The sequence below is a fragment of the Epinephelus lanceolatus genome, chromosome 4, assembly GCF_041903045.1.
Source record: "Epinephelus lanceolatus isolate andai-2023 chromosome 4, ASM4190304v1, whole genome shotgun sequence".
Taxonomy (NCBI): Eukaryota; Metazoa; Chordata; class Actinopteri; order Perciformes; family Serranidae; genus Epinephelus; species Epinephelus lanceolatus.
The window spans coordinates 14,724,887-14,734,352 of NC_135737.1; the positions used below are offsets into that span (position 1 = coordinate 14,724,887).

General features: G+C 41.3%; 1 pseudogene across 1 annotated transcript; it reads left to right on the forward strand.

The window, feature by feature from the left end:
* Positions 1-3,878: 3,878 nt before the first annotated feature.
* On the forward strand, positions 3,879-9,466 carry LOC144462831 (uncharacterized; annotated as a pseudogene). Its single transcript, XR_013491021.1, has 7 exons — positions 3,879-5,134; positions 5,490-6,163; positions 7,354-7,399; positions 7,508-7,599; positions 7,693-7,803; positions 8,702-8,993; positions 9,236-9,466. The product of XR_013491021.1 is annotated as an uncharacterized LOC144462831 (transcript).

Here is a 9,466-nt window from a genome sequence, read left to right on the forward strand (position 1 = left end):
TTAGTTGTGTTGTGCAGAAGTCAGGTTAATACACAGCCGACAGCCCTATTGGACAACTGTTAAAATTCATATTATGGCAAGAACCAATCAGCTAACTAAAGAAAAACGAGAGGCCATCATTACTTTAAGAAATGAAGGTCAGTCAGTCCGGAAAATTGCAAAAACTTTAAATGTGTCCCCAAGTGGAGTCGCAAAAACCATCAAGCGCTACAACCAAACTGGCACACATGAGGACCGACCCAGGAAAGGAAGACCAAGAGTCACCTCTGCTTCTGAGGATAAGTTCATCCGAGTCACCAGCCTCAGAAATCGCAAGTTAATAGCAGCTCAGATCAGAGACCAGATGAATGCCACACAGAGTTCTAGCAGCAGACCCATCTCTAGCACAACTGTTAAGAGGAGACTGCGCCAATCAGGCCTTCATGGTCAAATAGCTGCTAGGAAACCACTGCTAAGGAGAGGCAACAAGCAGAAGAGATTTGTTTGGGCCAAGAAACACAAGGAATGGACATTAGACCAGTGGAAATCTGTGCTTTGGTCTGATGAGTCCAAATTTGAGATCTTTGGTTCCAACCGCCGTGTCTTTGTGAGACGCAGAAAAGGTGAACGGATGGATTCCACATGCCTGGTTCCCACTGTGAAGCATGGAGGAGGAGGTGTGATGGTGTGGGGGTGTTTTGCTGGTGACACTGTTGGGGATTTATTCAAAATTGAAGGCACACTGAACCAGCATGGCTACCACAGCATCCTGCAGCGACATGCCATCCCATCTGGTTTGCGTTTAGTTGGACGATCATTTTTTTTCAACAGGACAATGACCCCAAACACACCTCCAGGCTGTGTAAGGGCTATCTGACCAAGAAGGAGAGTGATGGAGTGCTGCGGCAGATGACCTGGCCTCCACAGTCACCGGACCTGAACCCAATCGAGATGGTTTGGGGTGAGCTGGACCGCAGAGTGAAGGCAAAGGGGCCAACAAGTGCTAAACACCTCTGGGAACTCCTTCAAGACTGTTGGAAAACCATTTCAGGTGACTACCTCTTGAAGCTCATCGAGAGAATGCAAAGAGTGTGCAAAGCAGTAATCAGAGCAAAGGGTGGCTATTTTGAAGAAACTAGAATATAAAACATGTTTTCAGTTATTTCACCTTTTTTTGTTAAGTACATAACTCCACATGTGTTCATTCATAGTTTTGATGCCTTCAGTGAGAATCTACAATGTAAATGTAAATAGTCATGAAAATAAAGAAAACGCATTTAATGAGAAGGTGTGTCCAAACTTTTGGCCTGTACTGTATATATATATATATATATATATATATATATATATATATATATATATATGTAAGGGATAATAGTGAGCCGGTGACTGTTGAAAAATAACTCCCGACAGGGGAAGAGGGTGGGAGTGGATGAACCCGGTTAAAGAGTACCCGCCCGGCCGGGACGCTCTAAAACTAAGGCGAGCGCGCCCACAAGGAGGCAGGAATCATTTCATTGGTCAACAGTAAATCTGGCATTCTATTGGTTGGGGGATTTTGACAGGGTTGTTACACAAAAAAATCCAAGCGCAGGGCAGAAATCTGAGAGCAGAAATTCCACAAGCGCACAGAAACAGTTTGAGCGCGAGGAGAAAAGCCGAAGCTCGAGCAGGAAATCTGTGCGAGCAAATGGTATCTGAGTGCGTGCAACATGGTATCTGAGTGCAAGCAACTTTAAAGATAAAGCTCCATACCCTACAGGCTTAACTAAGATGGCACACCTGGTAAATATTGCATGCTAAAAATTAGCATGTTAACATGCTGATGTTTAAGCAAAGCATCCTCTGTGTCTAAATCAAGCCCATAGACTGAAAAATAAAGATGGACAACATTACAGCTCCAGGCCCCTAGGAAGTGCACTTGGCTGTGAAGCCAATTTTTGTAGACTTTTTCCTGTAGAGTTATATTTTGAAAGAGGCTGTAAATCAGTGGATGATTTCACTATCAGGATTTGTATCCATTCATTTCGATGACATTTGGAAAGTTGAGAGCTGAAAGATGAAATCATGTTATCCCCATTCAATTTAGCATAGCGCTAAATTGGCAGTAGCTGAGTCAGCCGACAGAAGTCTCAAGTTTGCTTGCTCTATGGGCTCAATTATGTGGAAGCAGTGGCGACCACCTGGATAATTTTATATTTTATTTTTTGGCTTAATGTACCACTGAGCAACTTTCATAGGAATGAACAAGGTCCCACCTCCAAACTGTATTGAGGCCTTTTTATACACCAATTGCTTGACAGCTCCCCCAAAGTGAAGCCAAAAAATCTACATCACACCCTAGTGGTTTGGCTGCAGTATAGGTCATAAACCCCACCCATAAACCTCAATGTTAGATGGGACATCAAAGTACACATCAAATAAATTTTACCCAACGATGGTTTCTATCATTCTAGGTAGGTCTTACCACGCTGCTGTATTGTCAAGTGTTCACTTTTCTGATTAGTTTGGTTATAACAACATAGTTATTTTATGCTTTAAAGCCACTACAAGGAACTTTTAACTGGATATGCAAAAGTCTCTCGTTTCTGCTGATGTCTGTGCGTGACCTACAACAGCAAATGAGACCATCAGTGTGAAGATAAGCTATTTCTATATAGTGTATATCCATACCTTTAGGAAACTGTGTCCGGGTCCACCCCAGGTCGCTTCCAGGACGAAACGATTTACGGCACTCAGACGGCACACTTCATCTTACCTAGCGGCTTACATTTAGTGACTCTTATAAATAGTCGCTATTCCTCCTCCTCGACCCGACGTCCGCGGGGAGTTAAAATAGCAGCAATCATCGGGTAAAAGTTCTGTGAAAGCACTGAACACCTCATCCAGGCCGACGACAGGTACCAGCCAGGTGTCGACAAGGTCCAGCAAGTGCCGAGAAATAAAGAGGTGAGGCACTGCTCTATACTCAGTCCAAGAAGCCGTGGAAGTGCTCGCCAAACAGGCCTTCAGCCTTACCAGCCGACTGCTGCGTTTACCCCAGCGGCGGTGGCGCTTACGCCGGAGAGGTGGAGCTGGGGTGCGGCAGAGGTGAGCTGGGATCCCTGATAGGAGCGGGGACAAAGTTTTCTCGTCTTGTTGTTTCATTCATCCCCAAAACAAACACATGCGCGAGCCAGGTAAGCGTCTTTACGACAATACGTGCTAGAGCTCATGGGAAATGTAGGCTTCATTCTGGCAAAACACTACTGCTTTTGTCCACAGGGTCGCCAAAATCAACTCAAAATGAAAGTTCCTTGTAGGGGCTTTAAAAAGGGGGCTTGACGTCATGATTGACAAGTTCAGGCCAATAGATGTGCTTGAAATCAATGGCGCTGCTCGTGATTGGTCAGATGGCAGGAACTTGATACTGCGGAGATGGCTACTGTCAAAGAGCATGGATACCAAGAGGCGAAGCTCAATAGAACGCCCCATAGCAACAGACTCACCCATGGTTTTGTCCTACCGCCGCCATTTTGGACCGTCAGCAGACCGCAGCAGACCCGCTTGCGTATGGAGCCAGAACGGTGACTTTAAAATTTGGCATCCAAAAAAAAATTGGCATTGAAAACAAAGCCAGTACTGAAAAAGGAAACATTGGCATTGAAATATTTGTATTGAAAACAGTTGTATTGGCATTGAAACAAGTATTGGCACTGAAAAAAGAAACTAATTAAAATAATTAAAATCTGAAAATCTTATTATTTTATTTTATTGGGATTTTTTTGTATTTTTCAATGACAATATTCAGATTTTTTCTTCATGCCACTTTTTTTTCAGTGACAGATTTTTTTACAATGTCAGTTTTTTTTCAGTGTCACTGATTTTCAGTTTCAACTTTCTGTCACTGTTTTGGCGTGGAGAGGGAGGGTTCTGGGGGGAGGGGCAAGTAGAGCGTGGTTTACATATAATTTGCATATTGGCATACTGAAGACGTACGTCTCTTTTCCGAACCCGCCATCCGCTCGGAAGCCTCTGGCATGGTGGCTTTACTAAAATGTCCTGTTCACACGGAACTTCCAAACCGCAAGTAAGTCTGTTTTTTTTTCTCTGCTATTTACATGTTTATTCACATGCAACCTGGCCTGTTTGGTTAACTTTTAACGGCCGTCATGCTGTTTTTGTAGAGGTCCGCTGGAACATGTCAGTTTCTAACATTAACGTTAGCCGTGTTGGCTAACTCTACCTGTGGTTAATGCAGGATCAAAAATAAACACCCGCCAAGCGCCGAACACGGCTAAAAGTCGGTTTTGGCAGAAAAATAAATTAACGTCATGTGTCACCGGCCTGGCAGTAAATACTTGTTGCTGCCAAGTAAATAATACATCACAACAGCGGCTAACAGTAACATAGCCTGGAACGTTAACATTGACATGATAAACAGCAGGGCTTCGGCTGTGTAATTTAGCTACTGACATCCCCAGCACACGCACACACACCATACAGCCTCTCATCTTTGAGCCGCTAGCTCAGCTTCAACGCAGGTAGTACACAATAACTCTTACAAGGGCCGCGAATTTGCTTCTGGTGACGATAAAAATGTTCCAGCGGACTCGGTTTCCAGCGCGGTCAACGAGAGTCTGAGCAGCTAACTTACTGAGCTGTGACTACCAGCTCTGCTTTTCTCAGTTTACCTGCCACTAGCAGATGAGCCAGAAAGTTAAATGTGGACCCTGGGTAAATGGTAGCTAATGTTAAGTCTCAAGCCCTGTGATGTTTTGCCGTCGTGTTTTTCACAAAGACCCTGGCCGAGTTAAAGTTAACTTTGAACGGCTGTTGTGCTGGTTTGGCAGCGGTCCACTGAAAGAAATGCTAAGTTAATAGGTGTTGGCTAGCTAATCTGTGGTTAATGCTAGTTAGCGTTAATTCTCCAGCCCTGTGATGTCTCTTTTCTTTTTCTTTAGGAGTTAGAGGCCAGTGTTATTGCTGCTGCACAAGGCCTCATAAACGTGCTAACGCAAAATATTCAGCAGCATCACACCCCAGCACAGCAGAATCCAGTGCAGTCACATGAGCAACAGAATCGACAAGCACAAACCCGGAATATTACTTCAGTTCAAGGGAGGTGTTGCTGAAGTTGAGAGAGATGGCAGATTCGCAACCCCAACAGATGACGGTAAGTTAATCAAAATATGTTTGCCTATTAGCTTTTATATATTTGGCTTTTTGCTCTGACGATCCAAGGAAATGACATCTTTTGTTATTTCATGAATTGCACTGAGTTCTGCTTACCTCTCTGTAACAATTTGAAATCAAAATTAAAGTGTTGCATTTGCTTATATGTGGAAAGAGGGGTTTCTAACATTAAATTATTTGATTTAAATGTAATTAATATTTAGTTAAATGTGCGCCAATTCAACATTTCTATAGCTGTATGGCAGATCTAAGGTAGAGTAGCTTGTCATGGCAACTTGAGCGCTGATAAATGTGTCATCACATTAGTGTTTTTTTTTTTTAAATATTAATTACAGGAACCTTCGATTGTGAGGCAGTTCATGGAGAGAATGCTGAGAAGGCTTCATGAAGTTCTTCGACGTCAGCCTGTGGATTTGGATTATTTACACTTTGTTTTAAGTCATGAAGTGGGACTTGTACGCTCTTTTGCCAATGTAGTAGAACTGCCTCAAGATGTTGTTCGTGCTTTATCTGACTTATTAAGACTTCTTCGTTTACAAGAGGAGAGTTATCCAGCTGCCACCTATGTAGAGGTTCTGAGGGGTGGTAGGGGACAGCCAAAACTTGCAATTTCTAAAGAATGTCTCCAAAACCTTATCGACATGCAGTTGCCCATCCCCTGTGTAGCTAAGCTCCTGGGTGTCTGCAAAAGGACAGTATATCGGCGGATGCATGAGTATGGACTATCAGTTACGGGAACATACAGCAATATCACAGATCTGGAGCTGGACAATCTTGTGCGCTCAGTTAAATTGAGGCTGCCGCACATAGGCTATAGAATGATGAAGGGCGAACTGCAAGCGATGGGACACCGAGTCAGATGGGAGCAGGTTTCAGCATCCATGCACAGGGTGGATTCTGCAGGGATCTTGGAGAGAATGGCACGTTTAGGCTGTGTTGCTAGAAGAACATATTCTGTCAAGGGTCCCCACTCACTGGTCCACGTGGACACAAACCACAAACTTATCAGGTGTGTGTGTGTGTATGTGTTATGTTTTACAAGAATATTGTTATAATATGTTCATATATTTATATGCATAAATGTTGAAATAGTTTGCAGAGTGAGTCTTGCTCGAGCTTTTACAAATAAGTTCTATTCATTGTTTGAGGGATGCTGGTAGATGTTGTATGCAATTACAACATAGGCTATAGATTGCTGGAGCTGTATTACAACAAAACAAACTTTTGTAATACAGTTTATTAATTAAGCTGCACATACAGTTAGTTTGTGCCCCATTCTATAAAATTTCAACATGTGAATGGGTAGCTATTTAATGATTGGTGCTTAGTGACTCTTAATCCATTCCACACTGTGTGGATCAGCATGCATGCTGTAAATTAAGAACATTCCTGAAGAAGCCATGATCATTTTAGCATGGTTCTTTAAGGTTGTTTAATTCAGCGTTAGGCAGTAAATGCAGTAGTTTACCATTAAAAAAACAGGATGAGGATGTCATACAGTCAGGAAAAGTCTGTTGTGCCACACATAATGAAACATGGTTATGTGTACAACATTGGTTTAACTGTTACATGAAATAAAGGAGGGAAAAAACAGTCATTTACACACTGAGGCTAGCTTCATTTCTCATATCATATTATAGGGGGATGTCCCGTCTAAAGTGCAGCTTTTACAAATAATTGGACTTCACTCTATGAGACCATCTCAAGAACATCATCTTGAATACTGACAGTTTTTCTTTAAGGTCTTTGCAGTTGTCTCCAGTGAATGTGTAGTCCTCTTTGGACAGTGTGAAATTAATTAATTAAGAAATTATTTAATAAAGTGATGGTAGATGTCTTGTATACCCCCCTAGTAAACCATCCATTTAATATTGTGGACAATATACCGGAGGATGCTGCCCATCTTTGCTGATTAAACCTTTTTGAATACCCTAATTTTTTTTATTGTAATTTGGTTAAAGCAGAATCATGAAGATAACTTTTTTTTTTTTTTTACAGTATAACTGCACAGTGAGAAAAGAAACATGCAATTCTGTAGTGAAAAGATGCTAAATGTTACATGGGTTCATTGTAAGTTAACATGAAACCGGAAATACCTTGTATGAAAATTTGAATTGACCAACTTAATGATTTGTGTATGTAGAGCTATTATAATTTTAAGGGTTGATACACTTTCTGATAATTTATTTTTCCTTTCAGATATGGTATTGTTATCTTCACTGGAATTGATGGTTATTCATGAAAGGTAAACATTTGACACTTTTTCAAAACAAAGCAATGGGGCTGAGCCTAGTATTACCATATTCTATTTAGTATGGCACATTCACGCAAGTATTTTGTTACTATACTCTAGATAATGTACCTGGGTTCTGCGAATAATAACAAGGCATCAACAGCACTTGGCTTCTTCATGAGCTCAGTTGAAAAGTTTGGCTTTCCATTAAGGTAAGAAAACAGCAAGAGCATGATTGTCTTTTTGTCAAAATTCATAGACTGAAAACATTTGACTTTATCTCTGTTTCTTATGTCATAATTTAGAGTTAGAGGAGACCAAGGGGTCGAAAATGTCGGCATTGCTCAATACATGTTCACTATTCGTGGCTGTGGCAGAGCAAGCTACACATCTGGGAAAAGTGTGCATAATCAAAGGTAAATATCAAAGTTGTGTTTCTTTTAAGTAACCCTAACCCAAATCAGAAAAAAACAGTTTTTCCGCACATCAGTGTTTTTATTTACTGAAATGTCAGTCTGTCACTAACACTTTTGTTCTCACAAAATACAATGGAGGTGAATGTGATTTGTTTTTTGATGCCTAAAGCATTAAAGAACTGCATTGCAAAGACCGTAATACCAACATCTCTGTCCTAGTAAATTTGGATAATTCACAGACTCGCTGTAAACAGTCTTCACCAGAAATTATTTATTTAAAAATGATTTCTGTCATAGAAATTCTTGGGAGCAAGTCAATTCTTATTGACAGCCAGCCAGGGAGACTTACAATAGTAATACAGAGTGAACACTGCAGTACCAAACCAAATCTGAAGGATACATCCTCACAGGAAGCATTTATCCTTCATAGGCCTACAGAGATGCATTGTGTCCAAATTAGGTTATTGTTCACCACTTTATACATGTGTGAAGAGTCTTAGATTTTTGTTCAAATCAAGACACCATGCTTACCTAAGTTAACTTAAGTCAATGTTTCCCACATATAGACTTTACTTGGGCGGGCCACCCAGGTATATGAATGGCCAGCCCGGGTATATTTGGCGACCCATTCAACATTTTGCAGAGAAAAATAGAGAAGCAATCTATTATGTTACAATACATGCAACACTTTCTACAGAGAGTCTATCTGTAATGAAACAAAATATAGATGATCTCAACCTTGGGTTACCTAGGAAATGGATAGCAGTGCATCCTTATCAAGACAGTTGCGTCAGTCAGTTCACCAAGCAGGCAGAGGAGAGACCAAGTCTGACCTACATTTTGAGTGTCCCTGGCTGTGATTCTAATATTAATATTTTTTGTATTTTTGATCCTTCAGAGTGGAGCGCTTATGGCGTGACGTGTGGATGGCAGTAACAAGGGTATATTATGAGCTACTTCATGGTCTTGAAGAGGAGTGCCTACTTGATCCCTCCAACAGCCTGCAGTTATTCTGTGCCCAGTACATATTTGTACCACGCCTCCAAATGGACCTAGACACTTTTACAGCCGGGTGGGATAACCATCCTCTGCGAACGGAACAAAACCTGACTCCCAATCAACTTTGGACCATTGGATTTCTCCAGTATCCTGTGGCTGCTCCAGAGAATCTAGAGGTAGACCTCAAAAATGTTGAATCCAAGCTATATTTAATCAGGTATACCCATTGTGTCATATATTTTAAGATCTGAAACAATTGTGACAGATAATGCAAAAATAGATCAAATCAGAAGTCAAAAATGTTTTTAACGACAATGTATATTCAGTATTTTCGTACTCTCAACAAATAAATAATAAAATGAATTCTTTGAAGATCAAATGTGTGAAGTATACAAAAGGCAAGTGTTATAACAAAATTACTTGCCACTTATAGGATTTGCAAGATCACTTGTTGGACAACCCTGACAGTTTGAGAGAAGATGCTCCTGCTGCTGTTGCTGCTGGTGGAGTAGTTCTACCACCCATCCAGTGCCCTCTGGGGCCACAGGCTATGGCTGGACTGAGGGCAGCCATCAATCCTATCACTCCCTCCCAGGACAATGGAAGAGACATTTACAAGGCTGCGCTTGACTATGTAACATTTCACTCAAACTTGGCAGGATAA